At 34.9% G+C, this 22,744-nt stretch overlaps 1 long non-coding RNA gene across 1 annotated transcript in view; it reads right to left on the bottom strand.

Moving 5' to 3' along the window:
• Positions 1-9,703: 9,703 nt before the first annotated feature.
• Positions 9,704-22,744, bottom strand: part of LOC123534368 (uncharacterized) — a 16,471-nt gene continuing 3,430 nt past the window's right edge. The window contains exons 2-3 of the long non-coding RNA XR_008368838.1: positions 16,796-17,147; positions 9,704-14,509 (exon numbers count right to left, since the gene is read on the bottom strand). This is a non-coding gene — a long non-coding RNA (uncharacterized LOC123534368). The remainder of the gene's footprint in view (positions 14,510-16,795; positions 17,148-22,744) is intronic.

Here is a 22,744-nt window from a genome sequence, read left to right as displayed (position 1 = left end):
ATCTAAGCGTTCGTAAATTTTAGTTGAAGAATCTTTAGACACAAATGAATTAAAGCAATTTTCTTGGGTTTTTTCACGTGCCCAATGTATAGCAGTTATACACAGGATGAATTTATAAAAGCCCCACCCGAGAGCTTCAAAACAAAGAGCTACTAATACTTTTAGTTGGCATTTTCGCTATACATTAATATGTATGGAATGAAATAAAATTTAGAATATATATAATGAAACTTTAAGCATTTTAAAAAAGCTTTTGAAAAGTCATAAAATAGAATAAAACAACTCTGTTTGATGACAATAAAGGACATTTTAATAAATCTGCTTCCGGAATAAAAGAGGATCTTCCGGTCTGTCCCTCTTTTTTGCCGCTATACGGAGTTTTTACTGGTGAAAATCACAGCAAAAATTTAAGAAATCGCAGACCACAGCAACAGAAAATCAAAATTTGTTCGTACGTACGAACAAAATTCCAAATAAAATTTACAAATTCTTGTTCATTTCTCACATTTTTAAATGCAATTTGGAATTTTGTTCGTACGTACGAACAAATCCTGGCTGTTCGTACGTATGAACAATAATCCATATTCCGTATTATTTTTCAGTTCTGACATGCTGTCCAAACAGCTCAGATTTGTTCGTACGTCCGAACAAAATTCCAAAATAGCTTTAAAATTTCTTTTTCATTTCTCACTATCATTTGTTCATACGTATGAACAGCCTGGATTTGTTCGTACGTACGAACAAATGAGAGAACCAAAAAAGAATTTATTCTTAAAAAAATGCAATTTGGAATTTTGTTCGTACGTACGAACAAATCCTGTCCATATTATTTTTCAATTCTGATATTCTGTTCAAACAGCCCAGATTTGTCCGGACGTCCGAACAAAATTCCAAAATAGCTTTAAATTTCTTTTTCATTTCTCACTATCATTTGTTCATACGTATGAACAGCCTGGATTTGTTCGTACGTACGAACAAATAAGAGAATCGAAAAAGAATTTATTCTTAAAAAAAATGCAATTTGGAATTTTGTTCAAACGTACGAACAAATCCTGTCCATATTTTTTTTTCAATTCTGATATTCTGTTCAAACAGCCCAGATTTGTTCGGACGTATGAACAAAATTCCAAACTGCTTTAAAAATTCTTTTTTATTTCTCACTATCATTTGTTCGTATGTAAGAACAGTCTGGATTTGTTCGTACGTACGAACAAATGAGAGAACTGAAAAAGAATTTATTCTTTAAAAAATGCAATTTGGAATTTTGTTCGTACGTACGAACAAATCCTGTCCATATTTTTTTTCAATTCTGATATTCTGTTCAAACAGCCCCGATTTGTTCGGACGTACGAACAAAATTCCAAATTGCTTTAAAAATTCTTTTTCATTTCATTTCTCACTATCATTTGTTTGTACGTACGGACAAATGAGAGAACTGAAAAAGAATTTATTCTTAAAAAAATGCAATTTGGAATTTTGTTCGTACGTACGAACAAATCCTGTCCATATTATTTTTCAATTCTGATATTCTGTTCAAACAGCCCAGATTTGTTCGGACGTACGAACTAAATTCCAAACTGCTTTAAAAATTCTTTTTCATTTCATTTCTCACTATCATTTGTTCGTACGTACGAACAAATGAGAAAACTGAAAAAGAACTTATTCTTAAAAAAATGCAATTTGGAATTTTGTTCGTACGTACGAACAAATCCTGTCCATATTTTTTTTCAATTCTGATATTCTGTTCAAACAGCCCAGATTTGTTCGGACGTACGAACAAAATTCCAAACTGCTTTAAAAATTCTTCTTCATTTCTCACTATCATTTGTTCGTACGTACGAACAGTCTGGATTTGTTCGTACGTACGAACAAATGAGAGAACTGAAAAAGAATTTATTCTTTAAAAAATGTAATTTGGAATTTTGTTCGTACGTACGAACAAATCCTGTCCATATTATTTTTCAATTCTGATATTCTGTTCAAACAGCCCAGATTTGTCCGGACGTCCGAACAAAATTCCAAAATAGCTTTAAAATTTCTTTTTCATTTCTCACTATCATTTGTTCATACGTATGAACAGCCTGGATTTGTTCGTACGTACGAACAAATAAGAAAATCGAAAAAGAATTTATTCTTAAAAAAAATGCAATTTGGAATTTTGTTCGTACGTACGAACAAATCCTGTCCACATTTTTTTTCAATTCTGATATTCTGTTCAAACAGCCCAGATTTGTTCGGACTTACAAACAAAATTCCAAACTGCTTTAAAAATTCTTTTTTATTTCTCACTATCATTTGTTCGTACGTAAGAACAGTCTGGATTTCTTCGTACGTACGAACAAATGAGAGAACTGAAAAAGAATTTATTCTTTAAAAAATGCAATTTGGAATTTTGTTTGTACGTACGAACAAATCCTGTCCATATTTTTTTTCAATTCTGATATTCTGTTCAAACAGCCCCGATTTGTTCGGACGTAAGAACAAAATTCCAAATTGCTTTAAAAATTCTTTTTCATTTCATTTCTCACTATCATTTGTTTGTACGTACGAACAAATGAGAGAACTGAAAAAGAATTTATTCTTAAAAAAATGCAATTTGGAATTTTGTTCGTACGTACGAACAAATCCTGTCCATATTATTTTTCAATTCTGATATTCTGTTCAAACAGCCCAGATTTGTTCGGACGTACGAACAAAATTCCAAACTGCTTTAAAAATTCTTTTTCATTTCATTTCTCACTATCATTTGTTCGTACGTACGAACAAATGAGAGAACTGAAAAAGAATTTATTCTTAAAAAATGCAATTTGGAATTTTGTTCGTACGTACGAACAAATCCTGTCCATATTTTTTTTCAATTCTGATATTCTGTTCAAACAGCCCAGATTTGTTCGGACATACGAACAAAATTCCAAACTGCTTTAAAAATTCTTTTTCATTTCTCACTATCATTTGTTCGTACGTACGAACAGTCTGGATTTGTTCGTACGTACGGACAAATGAGAGAACTGAAAAAGAATTTATTCTTTAAAAAATGCAATTTGGAATTTTGTTCGTATGTACGAATAATTCCTGTCCATATTATTTTTCAATTCTGATATTCTGTTCCAACAAATCCTGTCCATATTTTTTTTCAATTCTGATATTCTGTTCAAACAGCCCAGATTTGTTTGTATGTACGAACAAAATTCCGAACTGCTTTAAAAATTCTTTTTCATTCACAATCATTTGTTCGTAATGAGCAGCCTGCATTTGTTCGTGTGTACGAACAAATGAGAGAACTGAAAAAGAATTAACTTTTAAAAAAAAAAAGCAATTTGGAATTTGTTCGTACATACGAACAAATCCAGGGTCTGTATGCAAAAGATACTTTCAGTTCTGACATTTTGTTTGAACAGTCCAGATTTGTTCGTACGTACGAACAAATTTCCAAATAGCATTTAAAAATTCTTTTTCATTTCTCATAATCATTTGTTCGTACAAATGCCACTTAATACCATTTTGAAAACAATACAACAATCACTGAAAATTTCAACACAGATTTTAATCTGTTTATTTAAAAAAATACCAAAACAAATACTTATGAACATAATAAATATAACACAAAAGTCTAACATAAGTAAAACAAGAGCTTTCATTGACAAGAGCTGTTGGTGACAAATGCACACCCTCCCCCCACAAGTATGCTATAGTCGTATGCACAAAAAAAGAAAACAAGAGGGCCATGATGGCCCTATATCGCTCACCTGTTATCATTGCACTTGAGGACAAGAAGGTCCTTAGAAAAAATATCTAAGTCCAAAGGACAGAAACAACAAAATGAAGAAATTTAACCGAAAAGAAAAAAAAATTCTTACAAGGTACAGATATGTCAAAATGTATCTAAAAATTGGAGGTACCATCCATGTTGTACCACAGAAAAGTGGTCTCGGTTTTTTCCTACGGCCAGTAATAAACAAGAGCTGTCTCCGTAGGATGACACATGCCCCCGATGGCACTTTGAATGAATAGTTATGGCCGATGTTAGAGTTTAGGACCTTTGACCTACGGACCTGGGTCTTGCGCCCGACACATCGTCTTACTGTGTCACACATTCATGCATAGTTATTTTAAAATCCATGCATGAATGACAAAGATATGGACCGGACATGCCCATCAATGCACTATCATGAAAAATGATCTTTAACGTCTAAGTGTGACCTTGACCTTTGAGCTACGGACCTGGGTCTTGCGTGTGACAGTTCGTCTTATTGTGGTACACATTCATGCCAAGTTATTTGAAAATCCATCAATGCACTATCCTTTAATGTCTAAGTGTGACCTTGACCTTTGAGCTATGGACCTGGGTCTTGTGCACTGCACGTCATCTTACTGTGGTACACATTCATGCCAAGTTATTTGAAAATCCATCCATTGATGACAAAGATATGGACCAGACACGCCCATCAATGCACTATCCTTTAACGTCTAAGTGTGACCTTGACCTTTGAGCTACGGACCTGGGTCTTGCGCACTGCACGTCGTCTTACTGTGGTACACATTCATGCCAAGTTATTTGAAAATCCATCCATCGATGACAAAGATATGGACCGGACACGCCCATCAATGCACTATCCTTTAACATCTAAGTGTGACCTTGACCTTTGAGCTACGGACCTGGGTCTTGCGCACTGGACGTCGTCTTACTGTGGTACACATTCATGCCAAGTTATTTGAAAATCCATCCATCGATGACAAAGATATGGACCGGACACGAAAATTGCGGACAGACCGACAGACTGACAGACTGACAGACCGACAGACGGTTCAAAAACTATATGCCTCCCTTCGGGGGCATAAAAAGTTACTAAAAATAAGCTATAGTCGAGACTGTTTTAAGAGACTGACTTTGGGAAGCAGCGAAAAAGGTCACATATGACAGGGAGTCTCTTAAAACAGTCTCACTTAACAGGATGACGCTGGTTTCATATATTTTTCCCGGTCACACATTAAACCGGAATCCACCTAAAAACCGGAATACACCGGAATACACTTTGCATAACCGGAATACACCTGTATTTTTTAATTTAAAGGTATTTTTGAAGTGTTTTTGATATAATTCAATCATATTTATCATAAATAATTAATATACGAAAGGAAAATAAAATACATTCACGCAAAATAATTTTATACGAGATTGAAGTTCGGCGTCCGCGCCGGAAATTTCCATAACCGAAATACACCCGTATTTCAATAATAAATGGTATTTTTGTAGGGGCTATTGCAGAAAACATTCGAGTATAATATAAAATAATTAGTTTACAAAAGGAAAATGAAATACTTTAACGCAAAACGATTTTATACGAGATTGAAATTCGGCGAGCTTACGGAAATGTTGCACGCTTACGTCGCTCTGACTAGATACCGGAATGTTGATTATTGGAAATTATTTAATAGTTTCTTCACATTTCATTTAAAAAATGTAAAAAAGAAAATAATTTATGATAAAAAAATATCGATATTCAATTTATAAATGAATTATAGACAAAATACGGGTCATAACATAACCGCGCTGATCGGAAAGGGCTTGTCATATGTTTATTATTTGAAATTATTAATTGTTTCTTCATATTTCATTTAACAAATAAAAGAGAAAATAAATTGGGAATTATAAAATAGCAATTTTCGATTTTAAAATGAATTATATACAAAATACGAGTGGCATAAACCGCGCTGATCGGAAAGGACATAACATGATCGGAAGGGGCATGTCACGTGTTTATTATTGGAAATTATTTAATTATTTCTTCAGATTTCGTATAACAAATAAAAAAGAAAATAAATTGAGGAAACAATATCAATATTCGATTTTTAAATGAATTATACACAAAACACATGTCAGCGCATAAGCCGCGCTGATCGGAAAGGACCGGCCATATGTTTATTATTGGAACTAATTGAATTATTTCCTCAGAATTAATCTGATAATTTAACATGTTTAAGAAGAAAATATATTTTGAAAAATCAGTTTTCAAAAGAATTATATCATGTTTAATATATAAATATACAAACGTTTACTGCGTTCATTGCCATAGCACAATTAATATCCTTTAAATATATGCGGCGTAACAAACACGTGTCTCTGATTAGTCCCGATAGAGTTTGATTGGATTATCACACCTATTGATAATCAATTAATCAGTATATTTGAAAGCACACACAAGTGACATGTGACAAATAATGTCTAACGAGGGAAGTGCAGTTAAATATGATAAGCCTTTATTTAATTTCATTTAATTGTCGATATTATTGCAAATTGAAAAATTGAAGAAAAACAGGTACATTCAGTATAATTTTTATTTTTGCACACGAAAAGCTTATACAGCCATATACATATATACTTAAACGTATCAGCACTTATTCAATGTTTTACTAAAACAGCGATGAATTGCAGATTTAATCATACATTGGCCTAATTTTTTTACGAGTTGACATTCCAGATACACCACAGAAGGCGCATTTATATATTAATGCATATTGCCCTTGGTACGATTTTCCAGGCGTGTAACGTAACTGTCACCAAATATTTTTGTCTATCATATTATTGAATGAAGCATATTTCCTCGACGGCAGATTATTTTGACAACGAAAAGCCGTAAAATCATCTTTAACTTTCTTTAAATATTTTGATTGATACTATAGCAATCAGTGTCCACTCAACATGCTCAACTTGTTGATTGACAGGTGACACTCGAATAACATGCCTGTTCGTTATTAACAATTATAAGGTACTTTTAACAGAATGATAAGCAATAAGATTTAAAAGTATATTTCATATTGGTTATTATTAAAGTTCAGTAAATAAAGAGTGGAGGAATATCATATTAGCATAAAAAGATATTTTGAAATAATTTGAACTAAAAAATTGAAACTTTAAAGAAATTTACCTACCTAAGTTGAAAGCTAACAAAATTATGGCGATTGTGGTTCATCCAAGAGTGCGCAAATTTCCCGTGCGCTCAACAAATTTTCAACCTCGTATAAAAACGTTTTGCGCGTTTTAATTTGCTTTTGTAAATTAATTATTCATTTTAGATATGATTTAATTCCGTCATAAACCCTAAAAATACGATTGATTTAAGAAATACGGGTGTATATTACAGAATTTTAGGACATGGAAATTCATTCACGAATGCGCAAATTTTCAGTGCGCACGCCGATTTTCAATCGTGTACAAGACGTAATGCGCAAAAGTATTTTAATATCCTTTCGAAAATTAATTATTTATGATAAATATGTTTGAATTCAGCCATAAACCACTTCAAAAATACCATTTGTTGAAGAAATGCGGGTGTATTTCGGTTATGGTAATTTGCCGAGCGGTCGCCAAATTTCAATCTCGTATAAATCGTTTTGTGTTAAGTATTTTATTTTCCTTTTGTAAACTTATTATTTATATTAAACACGAATGATTTCTGAAAAAAAAAAAACACTACAAAATACCATTTATTAATAAAATACGGGTGTATTTCGGTTATGGAAATTTCCGGCGCGGTCGCCAAATTTCAATCTCGTATAAAATCATTTTGCGTGAACGTATTTTATTTTCCTTTCGTATGTTAATTATATATGATAAATATGATTGAATTATATCAAAAACACTTCAAAAATACCTTTAAATTAAAAAATACAGGTGTATTCCGGTTATGCAAAGTGTATTCCGGTGTATTCCGGTTTTTAGGCGGATTCCGGTTTAATGTGTGACCCATTTTTCCAATTAAAGTACATGAATATCGGATACTTATATATTGGCCTCTTTTAAGGTAGGAGTGGAAATGATTAAATACTATTTCTTTAATCGCATATTGATAAAATATAAATTTCAAATAATTTACATCATTCGTATGATGTTGATAAAACAAATTTAAGCTCATGGTCAAGCAAGAAAATAAAGGGGAGCAGTAAAAATAAATGTTCCATTTGAACTATTTACACACTGAGGTTTATGATATTTTTATTTTTGTGTACTAATTGTTCATTGACATTTGTTCGATTATTGACTGCACCTTGTTTACTTCCTCGTTTCCTGTTAAATACCGCCATATTTTTGTTTCACCAGGAATAAAGTTAATTTATGCACCGACTCCGAATTCTTCAGCAACTTTATACACTGGTTTTCCCTAGTCGAGCAATTCAAGTGCCTTAACACGCTGTTCTAATGGAAAAAAAAAAACAGTTCTTTTCTTATGTTTTTCATCAGCCATTTTTTGTAAACAAATAAGTTCTCGTCTCAAACAACTTCACGCGAGATAAAAAACGGTAACTCTATCGTGTAAAATCTTGCGAGGGAGCGTCTCAAAGTTGCTGAAAACGGTCTAAATATCGATTCGGGAGCCTGATTTCACAGTCGCTTGTCGCGTAAGGCAGGGGGTTGCTTAATTCAGACTCTTTTAATAGTAAATTGCGTCCGGAGCATAAAATAGGGTCGCATATGACAGGGAGTCGCTAAATTCAGGGGGTCGTTAAGGCAGTCTCGACTGTATTTATAGTAACGCAAAAGGGAAGTAATTACGAAAAAAAATATTGTAAGTGAACAAAAGAAGGATCTGCCAAATAAATCTGTTGACATAAATGAAATCAGTATTTCATTAGTTACGGAGATACACCCATTTTAATTTGAAATAAAGGGAGGTAATTTGACATAAAATAAGTCCATAGTTATCTACCCTGATTGGCTCAGTCCAACTAATAACAATAATGAAATTTCAAATAAGTTCTATAAGTACTCACTGATATAAATCATTTTGATTACAATCAGGGGAGGTAATCAGATATACAAGAGGGCCATGATGGCCCTATATCGCTCACCTGTTATCATTGCACTTGAGGACAAGAAGGTCCTCAGAAAAAGTATCTAAGTCCAAAGGACAGGAACAACAAAGCGAAGAAATTCAGCCAAAAAAAAAAAAAAATTCCTACAAGGTATAGATATGTCAAAATACACCTAAAAATTGGAGGTACCATCCATGTTGTACAACAGAAAAGTGGTCTCGGTTTTTCCCTACGGCCAATAATAAAAAAGTTACTAAAAATAAGCTATTTATAGAAACGTAAAAGGGAAGTAATTAAAAAAATAAATATTGTAAGTGAACAAAAGAAGGATCTGCCAAATAAATCTGTTGACATAAATGAAATTTCAGATCAGTATCTTCATTAGTTATGGAGATATACCCATTTTAATTTGAAACAAGGCAGTCTGAAAGACAGCTAAATCCCCCGCCACTGCTATGGATAGTGAAAGGGTAAACCTTTGATTTTAGCTGTGACCTTGACTTTGAACTGACATGGCTGACTCATGAATTCTGCACATCGTCTTGATGAGGTGATCATTTGACTCAAGTTCCATGAAAGTCCTTCAAGGGGTTTAGGAGATACAGAGCTGAAACCTTTGACCTTGAGTTGTGACCTTGACCTTGAGTTGACATGGCTGACTCATGAGTTCTTGATGAGGTGATCAGTTGACCCAAGTTTGATGAAAATCCTTCAAGGGGTTTAGGAGATCTAGAGTGGACACCAAATGGAAGGCTCAAACCTTCGACCCTTAGTTATGACCTTGACCTTGAGCTGGCATGGTTGACTCATAATTTCTGCACATCGTTCTGATGAGGTAATCATTTGACCCAAGTTTTATAAAATTCCTTCAAGGGGTTTAGGAGATATAGAGCGGACACGAAATGGAAGGCTCAAACCTTTGACCTTCAGTTGTGACCTTGACCTTGAGCCGGCATGGCTGACTCATGGGTTCTGCACATTGTCTTGATGAGGTGATCATTTGACCAAAGTTTTATAAAATTCCTTCAAGGGGTTTAAGAGATATAGAGCGGACACAAAATGGAAGGCTCAAACCTTCGACCTTGAGTTGTGACCTTGACCTTGAACCGACAAGGCTGACTCATGGGTTCTGCACATCGTCTTGATGAGGTGATCATTTGAGCCAAGTTTCATGAAAATCCTTCAAGGGGTTTAGGAGATATGGACCGGACATGATTTTGTTACGAACGGAAGGATGGACGCAGACCATTTCTATAATCTCTCCGCCACGGCGGGGGATTAATAAAGGGAGGTAATTTGACATAAAATCAGTTCATAGTTATCTACCCTGTTTGTCTCAGTCCAACTAATAACAATGATGAAATTTCAAATAAGTCCTATAAGTACTTACTGATATAAATCCATTTTGATTACAATCAGGGGAGGTAATCAGATATAAAATAACTCTGGAACCTACGACTGGATCTGATTTGTCATGGAATCCAAGATTTATTGTTGTTGAAGATATTTTGGAAGTTTGTATCAAATAAAACCATAAATGAAGTCTCTATATGGCTGCAAAAGCCAAAATAGCAAATTTTGGACCTTTAAGGGGCCATAACTCTGGAACCCATAATGGAATCTGGCCAGCTGAAGAAAGGAAGCAAGATCTTGTGGTGATACAAGTTGTGTGCAACTTTGGTTAAAATAAAATCATAAATGAAGCTGCTATTGTGCAGACAAGGTCAAAATATTTAATTTTGGACCTTTCAGGGGCCATAACTCTGGAACCCATTAGGGGATCTGGCCGATTCAAAAAAGGAACCGAGATCTTATGGTGACACAAGTTTTGTGCAAGTTTGATTAAATTCAAATCATAAATGAAGCTGCTATTGTGCAGACAAGGTCAAAATAGCTAATTCTGGCCCTTTCAGGGGCCATCACTCTGGAACCCATAATGGAATCTCGCCAGTTCAAGAAAGGAACCAAGATCTTATGGTGATACAAGTTGTGTGCAAGTTTCGTTAAAATAAAATCATAAATGAAGCTGCTATTGTGCAGACACGGTCAAAATAGCTAATTCTGGCCTTTTCAGGGGCCATAACTCTGGAACCCATAATGGAATCTGGCCAGTTCAAGAAAGGAACCAAGATCTTATGGTGATACAAGTTGTGTGCCAGTTTGGTAAAAATCAAATCAAAAATAAAGCTGCTATTGTGCAGACAAGGTCAAAATAGCTGATTTTGGTCCTTTCAGGGGCCATAACTCTGGAACCCATAATGGGATCTGGCCAGCTCAAGAAAGGAACCGAGATCTCATGGTGATACAAGTTGTGTGCAAGTTTGGTTAAAATAAAAGCATAAATGAAACCACTATCGTGCAGACAAGAAATTGTTGACGCACGCACGGACTGACGACGGACGAAGGGTGATCACAAAAGCTCACCTTGTCACTATGTGACAGGTGAGCTAAAAAAGAAAGTGTAAAAAAACTTCAACTAAGGTGGGGACGCGGAAAGACGCCAATGCCAGGTTGAGTAGGATAGCCCACCTTATTCTTCGTATAGTTGAGGTAAAAATTATATACAATATATGCCCATCATGTAAATGTTACAGTAAAACATATTCTGTTTTGTAGACAGTAATATCAAACAATGAAATATACAATTCCAAAAATGAAAATGAATTCTTTAAACAATTTTGGTAGGGGGTCACCTAAGGATAATTCCTGTTAAGTTTGGTGTAAATATGCCCTGTGATTTTGAAGTAAATTTTTTACAAATTGTTGACCGATGGATAACCCATGAAGGAAATAGAGCAGTTACAAAAGCTCACCATGAAGTGGTTACAAGAATTTATTAAAAGGTTGCAAAATTTCAGCAATTCAGCTACAATTTGGCAGTTTCTCTAAACAAGAGGGTCATGATGACCCTGGATCGCTCACCTGAGTATTATGAGCTACATGTTTCAAATGTCGAACAGATGATTTTTAGAAATTTTTTGGAAGATTTTCCGATGTATAATCAAGTAACCCCTGGGGCAGGGCCAATTTTACCCCAGGGATCATGATTTGAACAAAGTTTGTAGAAGTCTACTAGGCAATGTTACATATCAAATATCTAAGATCTAGGCCTTCTGGTTTATTTTTAGCAAATTTTGAAGATTTTTCTATGTACAATCAAGTAACCCCAATGGGGCAGGCTCACTTGGACCTCAGGGGTCATGATTTGAACAAATTTTGTAGAAGTCTACTAGGCAATGCTACTTGTCAACTACCTAAGATCTAGGACTTCTGGTTTATTTTTAGAAAAATCTTGAAGATTTTCCTATATAAAATCAAGTGACCCCTGGGGCGGGGTCAATTATGACCCGGGGGTCATGATTTTAACAATTTTCTAGAGGTCCACTAGGCAATGCTACATGTCAAATATCTAGGCTCTAGGCCTTCTGGTTTATTTTTGGAAAATTTTGAAGATTTTTCTATGTACAATCAAGTAACCCCATGGGGCGGGGTCAATTTGACCCTGGGGGTCATGATTTGAACAAATTTTGTAGAAGTCTACTAGGCAATGCTTCATGTCAAATATCTAAGATCTAGGCCTTCGGGTTTATTTTTAGAAAAATTTTGAAGATTTTCCTATATAAAATCAAGTGACCCCTGGGGCGGGGTCAATTTTGACCCCGGGGGTCACGATTTGAACACATTTTGTAGAGGTCCACTAGGCAATGCTACATGTCAAATATCTAAGCTCTAGGCCTTCTGGTTTATTTTTTAAAAAAAATTTCAATATTTTCCTATAGAAATCTATGTAAAATCAAATGACCTCTGGGGCGGGGTCAATTTTGATCCCGGGGTCATGATTTGAACAACTTTAGTAGAGGTCCACTAGGCAATGCTACATAGCAAATATCTAAGCTCTAGGGCTTCTGGTTTTTGAGAAGAAGATTTTTAAGATTTTCCTATGTAAAATCAAGTGACCCCTGGGGCGGGGTCAATTTTGACCCCATGGTCATGATTTGAACAAATTTGGTAGAGTCAACTAGGCAATGCTTCACACCAAATATCTAAGCTCTAGGGCTTCTTGTTTTTGAGAAGAAGATTTTTAAAGTTTTTCCTTTCGGTTCTGCATGGAATTCAATTCAGCATTCAAGTTTTTGCTTTTTGTTCTCCCTTGGTTTACTTTTGCTTACAATACCGCTACTGAATCCAATAGAATAGTCAATATAGCTTTAAATATGTTTTAATGATCGTTCTTGTTGGTTTAAAGATGCGTAGTGTTTGTTCACTTTTTACAATCTCAGATCGACACCGCTTTAGAATACACTATCGTACCATCAATATTGTTTCCCAACTATTTGACTTACGAATGCATTGGGTATATAATATAGTTTAACTTATAAAGTACCATTCAATGCGTGTGTACGTTTCGTGTGGGAGAATTAATGCTGACCGTGCTTTGTTACGTAAAGACTTTAGATGATTCAGAGTTTGTTTACGCTAGTAAAAAGTCATTGCAGGAGTTTCTGTAATTTCTTGTACGTTTTTATACGCTTAAAAATGATCGCACATGCGTATATGCATTATTTCAAAGCGTAATTTACGCTAATATTTATCTTATCTGGAGCCCTGCCAATAGTTTTGCGGCTTTTTCCTTCCCTCTAGCCGTCCACTCCTTGCTTTTATATTTGACCTTGTGACCTAGTTTTTGAAACCAGATTACACAAAATCGAACTTGTCCAAGATTTTATTTGGGGTAACATTTCTACCAAGTTTCATTATGATTGAGCCAAAATTGTGACCTCTAGAGTGTTAACAAGCTTTTCCTTTGATTTGACCTGGTGACCTAGTTTTTGACCCCAGATGACCCATTATCGAACACGTCCAAGTTTTTATTGAGGGTAACATTCTGACCAAGTTTCATTAAGATTAGACCAAAATTGTGACTTCTAGAGTGTTAACAGTCAAATTGTTGACGACGACAGACACAGGGCGATCACAAAAGCTCAACTTTGAGCACTTCGTGCTAAGGTTAGCTAAAAATCTTTTAGTCTAGGTTTGAGTTATATGGCTCATATATGTCAGAAGGAGACCATTCCTATAACCCCAACCGTGTTTAATGCGAGGACCTTATAATAATGCTACAGACAAAAATCCATCAATCAATTCACGAAAAGAAGTCGATTATATGTTTTTATTTTATTTTAGCCCTAAATTAGCAGACCCTAAGAAGGGCGAGTTTTTACATTCTATCTCAAATATTTCTATAACATCTTTTAGTACTCCTAAAATGCTTTTCTTTTCAACTTTTCTCTTTGTTGAAAACAAAGAAATTTAAATCAACTTATCTGCCTTATCAATGACAAAGCCTTCATGAGCACCAAATAAATATTCATTGTCATCATTAGAATCGTCTCATATCTTAAATTGTTACTTGATTTGAAAGTGACTGACTTCTCCATATGTTTTGTTTTAATTGGAGGGCGATTCATGTCTTATGGCATAGTTTTGATCGGTAAACAAATTTAAGCCCTTTTTGAACGTCGATATATTCGGTTGGTGGAGTCCGCTTCCTTGTTGTAGAACTTGCCTTCAGTGGGATACTTGTCACAATGTGCTTGTTTGAATCAATCCCTTCGGAGAAAAATGCTATGCAAGATAATGTTATCCTTTTAAGTCGTTAGGAGAGATCCACTTTTCTTTTTTGCTTGAGACTCACCATCTGCAATAGATAAACAGTGTCTGCATATTCTTGAATTCATAGAAGTATAATGAAGCAACAACCGTTTTTAGGTTTCAGGTCCCTGTGATCATGACCTTTGATCCAGTGACCTCAAAATCAAATAGGGTCATGAACACATTAAGACCAATAAACCTATTAAGTTTCAAGGTCCTAGGTTAAACCCTTCACCAGTTATTGAGCAAAAACCATTTTTAATGTTCAGGTCTCTTTGAGCTTGACTTTTGACCCAGTGACCACAAAATCAATAGGAGTCATCTACACATCAAGACCAATAAACCTGTGAAGTTCCAAGGTACTAGGCGGAACGCTTCTCTATTTAATGAGAGAAAATCATTTTTAAAGTTCATGTCCCTGTGGCCTTGACCTTTTACCCAGTGACTCCAAAATCAATAGGGGCTATCTACTCATCAAGACCAATGTACCTGTGAAACCCTTAGAACTCCATTTATTGACTGAGCGGAAACCATTTTCAATGTTCAGATCCATGTGACCTTGACCTTTGACCTAAGGACCCCAAAACACCAAGTATAACATTCTGACCATATTACGTGAAGATATGATCATAAATGTGACCTCTAGAGTGTTAACAAGCATTTCATTTGATTTGAACGGGGGACCTAGTTTGTGACCCCACATGACCCAGATTCAAAGCTGACCTAATGATCATAACTTTAAATTTACATTCTGACCAAGTTTCATGAAGATACAGTCATTAATGTGGCCTCTAGAATGTTAACAAGATTTATCTTTGATTTGACCTGATGACCTAGTTTCTGACCACACCTGACCAAGACTGAAAATAGACAGATCTAAAAATTATCAAGATTAACATACTGACCAAGTTTTATTATGATATATTATGGTCATAAATATGGCCTCTAGAGTGTTAACTAGCTTTTCCTTTAATTTTATTTAGTGACCCAGATTCCAACTAAAGATCAGAAAGATTAACATTCTGACCAAGTTTCATGAAGATAATTCAAGATTTGGTCATAATGTGGCCTCTAGATTGTTAACAAGCTTTATCTCTGATTTGACCTGGCGACCTTGTTTTTTGACCCCACCTGACCCAGATGATCTTGACCTTAAGATCATTAAAGACCTGCTCCAGTCCAACCTTAACTTGTCACTGAAAATCATGAAAGTCCTGACTATGAACAGTTCCCGTCAAAATAGGGTCTATTTTATATAAAATTCTTTATAAAACACCTGTGGAATTGCATGTTAAAGTTTAATGTGTGGCCGTTAACTGTTACCTATTGTAATCGTGGGTTAACAGAGCTTGAACAGCCGCGGAGCAGGGCTTAAAGATAAACATTCTGGTCAAGTTTTATTAAGATATGGTCATTAATGTGGTCTCTACAGTGTTATATAGCTTCTCCTTTGATCTGATCTGGTGACCTAGATTTTGAACCCACATGACCCAGATTCCAACTTGATTTAAAGATCATCAATAATAAAATTCAGACCAAGTTTCAAGAAGATACAGTCAAAAATGCAACCTCTAGAGTGCTAACAAGCTTTTCCATTGATTTGACCTGGTGACCTAGTTTATGATCCCATGCGACCCAAATTCAACTTGACCAGGAGGTCATCAAGACAAACATTCTGACTAATTCTCATGAGTTTCAAACTTTAAAAATTTTACTTTTGATTTTACCTGCTGACCTAGTTTTTTTACTCCACCTGACCTAGATTTGAATTTGACCTAAAGATCATCAAGGTTAATATTCTGACCATGTTTCATGAAGATACAGTCATAAATGTGGCCTCTAAAGTGTTAACAAAGGTTTCCTTTGATTTTTTGACCTGGTGATCTTGTTTTTGAACCCATTTGACCCAGATTTGAACTTGGCCTAAAGATCATCAAGATTAACATTCTGACAAAGTTTCTTTAAGATATGGTCATAAATGTGGCCTCTAGAGTGTTAACTAGTAAGCCTTTCCTCTGAATTGACCTGGTGACCTAGTTTTTGACCCCTACTGACACAGATTTGAACTTAACCTAAAGAACATCAAGATTAACATTCCTACAAAGTTTCATTAAGATATGGTCATAAATGCGGTCTCTAGAGTGTTAACAAGTTTTTCCTTTGAGTCGTTTTACCCAATGACCTAATTTTTGACCCCACATGACCCAGATTTAAACTTGATCTATAGATCATCAAGATCAACATTCTAACCAAGTTTCATAGAGATATTGTCACAAATCTGGGCCTGTGGTTTTATCAATGAAAATATAATGTAAAATATAAATTTACTCACCTGTTTCCATTTTGAAACTGGTGATAGCTGCACCATGGAAATACCGACAGCTCCTTTCATAGGGTTTAGTAGCTATGTGGTAGACTGTATGCAGCTGAATTCTATATCTGAACTTGACCTTGATGCAAGTGGCCCAAGTCTTGTATGTTACACACAATCTTACAATGGTCATTAACATGTATCCTAAATATGATCATAGATATATAATGAAACATATTGTCTTGTAAGTTGTGTGATACACGGAATCGCATTAAAAAGTCAAGTCAATCTTCTTATTAGGGCATCCAATGCCAAGCCACTGCAGTCGAGAAAAGAGGTCTGCTCTACTCCATCTGCTGCTTGCTTGGCAAATCTGTAAATAAATGAGAATTTAAAATGAATAGAAAAATGTTTGATGTGCTTTATTAATAATATATATATACCAAATGGTGCAATACTTAAAACCCTCTGAAGAATACAGTAGAATAGGTGTACAGCATTTAACCTGTGAGGTCCGGATCTAGAAATATTTTATTGTCACCAGCGAGGTGCATAGCATCAAGAGGAGATACCTGGTATGGGAGGGGGGCCTCTGTCTATATTTGGGGTAAGAGTGGGGTCTCCTCCCTGAAAGTTTTTGATATAATTATACTGTGTCATAATCATACATGAAATGGCGGCCTCTGGTGCAATTTTTTCTCTCTATTTAATTTCAAAGTACTGTAGGGTACGCTTCCCTCATTTCCTGGAATGCTTATGTTGTATTCATAATTTTAACACCTCCAAAACATTGCCATGATTGCGGAATGATACTAATTTCCAGGGTTGTTGACTACCAGCCCAGGGTGGGTAAACCCGCCTGGAAAAATCCAGGTTGGGCAAATTTACTCCTAAAAATGACTGAAGTTGGCAATACTGGGCAATAAAAAGTTTTTTCTATTTTTTTTTTTTCCAAAAGTTGAGTTTCTATGTTATAAAATGTGAGCTAATTCTTACATTAAGTTTTACTTACTTTGAAACCATTGGTGAAGTGATATATAGGTAAACAACAACAGTTTCATTAACAAAATTATCATTTATTTAGTAATTTTACCCAACAAAATATTTTCCATGTGAAAGTAAACACCCTTCAACATTTATAGTTACAGATATATGAATTTATAAAGGACACAGTTCGGTATTACTTTGAAATTGACGTATTATAATCTACACACTCCCCGACCCATCACATACTGAACAATCTCTCTAGGTCACAACTATAGATTTAAATTTGCTTAACATATGGTAGTCTAGTTCTTCTTTATCACAAAACATTCTGTAAATGAACACAAGTTTTGTAGTCTTTTTAATCCCAAGTCAGTGTTTCTGAGTTTGTCTGAATAATACCACATTTTGAAAACACCCTTTCTGCTGACACAGCCGATGCCAGCATATATCTAGAAGGTTTTTGGCCACAGTACCCTAGTACAGAGTGGTCAAAGGCTGATCTTAAACCAACACACTGCAAAAAGTCTATGAGCTTTCAGTCTCAATTTTGGTACTAACCGCACACTGCCACAGTCTTCACATTTTGCAATCTTTTTTAATCATTCTCAGTTTCGTGGTAATAGGATAGAAATGAGAATGTGATCTTTGGAAAGTTGATTTTCAAGAGTAAAATTGGCAGATTTAAGTTGTTCACACTTTAATCCCCTTATCTTGTTCAATAAATGCTCAATTATCATCATAATAATGTCTATTCAATAGATTTTTATAGCATTAGGCATGCAGGTGTCACTGCTATCACTATATGGGTTGTATGTCAACTAAAGTGTTGAAATATGTATATTGAAGTAATTGTCAAGCAGTTACTGGAACAGACCCGGAGAGAGAGTAGAAACTACTCGCACCCTGGGAGGCTCCAATTACATGGTAATTGAAGTGATGGCCAGTTTACCAGCATGCAGCCAATAAAAAGCTTGTTAGGTCATTCGGATACTCTCTGATAATAGACATAGCAACACATTTGAAATTGCAAATATTTTTAACTTTCTTATAATTATATATCATGGAACATTGTTGGTCCAAATATTTAATAATAACAGAACAGAACAGAATAGAATTTTATTAAAGACCTGTACATGGTACATCGGCATGAATAATAAACAACATCTGGTCCAATCTGAAAATGGTTCTTTTAGCTCTTGCTTGTCGTCTACAGGATAATTTTCCATTTCAAGGACATGTTACTGCATATTCCATCTTTAGTGACAGACAGACAGATAGACAGACATGTATTATAATGGTAAGCATATTCTTTCGACTGCCATCTTCTTATAAAACAGGTTTTAATATGTAAAAACAGATTTATAAAGTCGCAGCAAGATCTACCTTATTGACTGATAGACAGGCAGACAGTCATACACAGCTAGAAAATTAAATAACATAGATATTTTCAATATTGTCTTCTAATTAGAAAATTTTGTGATGAAATATATTCTGTGCTTTGAATTATATTCTAATAATAAGACCCATTTTATTGGCATAGTTTTTAACTATTTTTGCACAAAATTGATGTTGATTAATTTTGTCTTATATCCATATATCAAGTTTCCTGAAAAAAAAATGGGCAAATTTAAAAGACATGCAGTTAAATGCACATGCCTTCACTATTAACAGCACACTATCATTTTATATATGTTATTCATTAATTCCTGCATCAAGGAAAATCTGGCCTAAGCTTATCAACACTGCTACATGTGATTTATTGCTTTTTATTGACTGCATGCTGGTAAACTGGCCATCACTTCAATTACCATGTAATTGGAGCCACCTAGGGTGCGAGTAGTTTCTACTCTCTCTCCGGGTCTGTTCCAGTAACTGCAAGTGAAATATTATATTGCCCAGTAAAACCCGGGTTTTCCCAGTATTACCCACTGGACTGGGCAATATGCTTAAAACCCAGGTTTTTGCCAACCCTGCTAATTTCACTTGGGTAATGATTACATTTTACTCGGACTTTATCATAGACTCCCTGTGTAAAATCTCAAACTTTAAACTAAAATAAAGGTATAATTAAATCCATATAATATTTCAATGAAACTTCAGAGTTTTGTTGTTTGTAGCATCATCTGGGGCATATATGCAGTGAAAAATCTTAGATCTAATTTGATTTTTTAAATAGTGTGATATTTATTTCTAAAGTCACTATAATTATGTTCATTGTAAATATACTTTGTTATACCAAAGTGGAAACTGGCAGGTACTCGAAAATGCAGCTCTGAGTCTCTGATTGGTCAGTTAGAACCCCTAATGTACGGTGATGTCTTATAAAGATATGAATTGTTACTTGTCTTGCCGACTCAAAATAAAATTTATCTTTTCTATCTTATTGTCACTGGGTGAGAAAAATGTGCAGTCAGTCCGGTGCTCAAACCAGAGACCCCTTGCTTACAGGACGTTTGCTCTACCAACTTGGCTAATCGGCTGCCTGACACAATATTCTTCCCTTATGTGAATACACCCCCCACAATTGAAAGTTTGTCCTCGAATTCCGGAGACCATGGTACATAATATTGCAAGGGTGTAAGACTGACAAAGCAAACAGTCCCACATTTGGTGCAAAATGCCACAGGGTGAGAAAAATGTTCAGTCAGCCCGGGGCTCGAACCCAGGTCCCCACGCTTACATGGGCGAGTGCTCTACCGACTGAGCTTACCGTCTGCCTAACACATATTCTAATTATGTGACCAAGTTCGTACAGTGACATAATCTTCAGCTATATTCCAATTTTTTAAAATATCACAATCGGTATTTAAATCTATAGCATGTAAAGCATCGGCAGCAGTGAAAATTTCATCGGAAGTTGCTATGATATCAAGACCAAAAATGCCCAGTCAAACTGGGATTTTCTGTCAAGATTTTATACTGGTACTGATGATAAACCCGGACTGATGATAAAGTTGACCATCTTGGAAATATTTGATTGCAATCAGTTATTTATAAAATTGAACACACCGTCTAATAGTTCCACTTACAACACCAACTGGTGTAAACAAAAACAAAATTGGTAAATATTCTGTATAAATAAATGACTTACATTTTGCTATTTAAAAATATTTATCGAAAATTACTGCATATGGGGAAGAGGGTGTTTTTGACGATGCTCACTTGTCGACACATGAAGGCCTGACATTGGGTCACTTTTCATTATTTGATCAGGAATGACTGTTGCAGCTTTTTGGGGAAAGTTTCAATATAATTCTACGATGAAAAGTTTGTAAATGAGAAAGTGGTCGAATGTATCATCAGTCAACGTTCGTACAGTCCCCGTTTTACAAACCCTTTTCACGGCCTCACTCTGTGTGAGTTTGCTTACTAAGTATAAATTTGAATAAAATAAAGTTTTCAGAAAATGTTAGGCTTTATTTCACACTGGCCATAGCTTTATCAGATCAAGTGGTTCCAACGTTGTTTGAGCGGTGAATTTTACGCCGATCAGATGGAGAAATATGGCCGATACTACAAATTTCCGGTATTGTAAGTATGATTTAAAGGAATTTCTACCCGTTAAATAAGCAATCAAATGAAAACGATGGGTGCACCTGGAGCGCAAATGTGTCTATGTTTTAGCACATGTGTCTATTTAGCTGAGATTTGTGCCGTTTATTCAAACACTTCTGTACAGTCCGACGTGGGAAGGAGATTTTTGACAGTTTTTGAAAATATCGCCTCAAATATAGTGTTTATTGGGAGCAAGTAACTGTTAAAACACTTTTTATGTAAAGGGCTATCTCTTAAAACAAAGCGTGTGTATTTTCATAGAATTATTCAGGGTTGTTTCTGAACAATCGGCCGAAAACCTAATGCAACGCCGTTTCGAGTGGGTCGCCATGCAACGCAATCAAGTGGATACCGTTCTGTGTCTTACTTGATTAGTCTCATCCGTCTTAAAAACAGTCATTAAAGCCTAACAATGAATAAATTTAGAGAGTTTTATATCATTATAATGATCCCGCCATTTCTAATATCTTGTACTAAATATATATAATACATTTTATGCTCGCTTAACATTTAACATATTTTTGCGGACATTGTCAAACAAACATCAACACAAAAACATAAAGCAAGGACGAACATCGAACAATAACATTAAGTAAATAATAGTAATAATTCGTAAAAACAAGAACCAGTTCAAGGATATTTATCTCCTCCACGAATGGTACTGAACAGCATGCCAAAAGCGGGTTGACTCTTTAAATCAGTATAGTTTACAGCGGGTTATTTTTTAGTCCCTTAAAACCAATACATTGCGATTTTATTACTGATTTGTTGTGCATTTAAGCTGTTCATACAAAATAAATAAAGTTTGGTTCATGATAAAAGTATTGATCAGTTGTTTGTACATATTTTCATTCATATTCCCGGTGTAGCGTTCATTTATTTTCAGAGAGATAAATCACAGAGAACGTTAAAACTGGCCAGTGAAAAGACAAGATTTTATTTGTCCTCCATAAAACAGAAACAACGTAATAAACCTCTATGGTCGCCTTTCAAACACAAAAATACAAATGAAATACAGACACCAATGAAAGGAGATAAACGGACTTGCAGTACTAAGAGAGACGTGGCTTCATGGAGCGGATTTCAATATAAGTTTTAAGTAGCTGGTTTTCCAATCCATTCGATTAAAAATTCCTTTGTTTGTTTGTACTATCTTGATTGATGTATGTCTTTTTATCAAATTTTGTTAATTTAAATATAGTACTCATGTTTGTATATATAATTTGTGGAAATAGATATAGTTTTAACTTAGAGAGACGTGTTACAGTTGTACTATTTAACTGTCTCATACAAAACGTTTTTTTTTTCATTGATGTCTGTATTTCATTTGTATTTTCATTTTTAAACGGCAACCATAGAATTTTATTACATCGTTTCTGTTTTATGGAGGACAAATAAAATCATGCTTTTCCCTACCCAATTTTAACG

Source organism: Mercenaria mercenaria, unplaced genomic scaffold (assembly GCF_021730395.1).
Source record: "Mercenaria mercenaria strain notata unplaced genomic scaffold, MADL_Memer_1 contig_1281, whole genome shotgun sequence".
Classification (NCBI taxonomy): domain Eukaryota; kingdom Metazoa; phylum Mollusca; class Bivalvia; order Venerida; family Veneridae; genus Mercenaria; species Mercenaria mercenaria.
This window is presented reverse-complemented; position numbering and strand designations above follow the sequence as displayed.